Below are 1,898 nucleotides of genomic sequence, written 5' to 3'. Positions count from 1 at the left end.
GTTTTCTGTTTGATTTGGTGTTGTTTTGTTTCTATCCTATGCTTGATCTGATCTGTTTTTTTCCTTTTTTTTTTCCCTTGGAGGCCCCCGTTGGGGTTGATATAGCCCCTGGGGGCCTCCCATTGAGGATGTATCAGCCCCTGGGAGGCCCCCCCGTTGGGGCTGAATCAGCCCCTGGGGGCCTCCCTTTAGGGCTGGCCTGGGAGGCCCCCAATGGGGGCTGAAAATCAGCCCCCGTCAGCCCCCAGCCCCTAGGGGCCTCCTTTTGGGGCTGGCCTGGGAGGCCCCCAATGGGGGCTAAAAATCAGCCCCCATCAGCCCCATTAGGGGCTATTAAATCAGCCCCCATCAGCCCCTGGGGGCCTCCCTTTGGGGCTGGCCTGGGAGGCCCCCAATGGGGGCTGAAAATCAGCCCCCGTCAGCCCCCAGCCCCGAGGAGCCTCCTTTTGGGGCTGGCCTGGGAGGCCCCCAATGGGGGCTGAAAATCAGCCCCCGTCAGCCCCCAGCCCCGAGGAGCCTCCTTTTGGGGCTGGCCTGGGAGGCCCCCAATGGGGGCTGAAAATCAGCCCCCGTCAGCCCCCAGCCCCGAGGAGCCTCCTTTTGGGGCTGGCCTGGGAGGCCCCCAATGGGGGCTGAAAATCAGCCCCCGTCAGCCCCCAGCCCCGAGGAGCCTCCTTTTGGGGCTGGCCTGGGAGGCCCCCAATGGGGGCTGAAAATCAGCCCCCGTCAGCCCCCAGCCCCGAGGAGCCTCCTTTTGGGGCTGGCCTGGGAGGCCCCCAATGGGGGCTGAAAATCAGCCCCCGTCAGCCCCCAGCCCCGAGGAGCCTCCTTTTGGGGCTGGCCTGGGAGGCCCCCAATGGGGGCTGAAAATCAGCCCCCGTCAGCCCCCAGCCCCGAGGAGCCTCCTTTTGGGGCTGGCCTGGGAGGCCCCCAATGGGGGCTGAAAATCAGCCCCCATCAGCCCCATTAGGGGCTAATAAATCAGCCCCCATCAGCCCCAATGGGGGCTGATTATCAGCCCTGATGGGGGCTGATTATGATTATCAGCCCTGATGGGGGCTGATTTATCAGCCCCCATCAGCCCCATTGGGGGCTGATTTTCAGCCATCAGCCCCCATCAGCCCCATTGGGGGCTGATTTTCAGCCATCAGCCCCCATCAGCCCCATTGGGGGCTGAAAATCAGCCCCAATGGGGGCTGAAAAATCAGCCCCCATCAGCCCCATTGGGGGCAGATTATCAGCCCTGATGGGGGCTGATAAATCAGCCCCCATCTGCCCCAATGAGGGGCTGATTATCAGCCCCCATCAGACCCTACGTGTGTCTGTGTCTGTGTGTGTGCATATACTTTACAAATTGACATTTATTTTAATTGCTAAAAGTGTTATTTTAGATATGTGATAAGGACGATAATACGAAATGGCCGGCCGCAATTGAGGATTTTTATGTAAAATTGATATACGAACAGTTAAAGATTGGGATGCAAACATCCACTCTGGACAAAAAAACGTGGATGAAAATTGCTAATGAAGTAGCACTTAAGTTTGGTAAGCATTTCACGTCAGACCAGCTTAAAGCAAAGTGGAATAGGCTTAGACGTAGCACGAGGGAGTTTAAGGCATTAATTGAAACAACAGGGTTTGGTTGGGACTCTGAGGCTAACACTGTCACAGCTGAAAAAGAAGTATGGGATTCATATGTGGCGGTAAGTTTTGAGCATTAACATCTTATGTTATATGAAAGAGTTGAATTGGTGTTTGGATTGCACATGAGTATTTACTCTTGTTTTCTTTATAATGTCAGAAACATCCTGAGGCTAAGAAATTCAAGAAAAGGGGTTTGCATAACTTTGCCCAACTTTCACATATTTTTTTTGGGACTATTGCTACTGGACAGGGGT

Source organism: Morus notabilis, unplaced genomic scaffold, assembly GCF_000414095.1.
Source record: "Morus notabilis unplaced genomic scaffold, ASM41409v2 Scaffold358, whole genome shotgun sequence".
Lineage (NCBI taxonomy): Eukaryota > Viridiplantae > Streptophyta > Magnoliopsida > Rosales > Moraceae > Morus > Morus notabilis.
Note: the sequence above shows the minus strand (reverse complement) of the source record.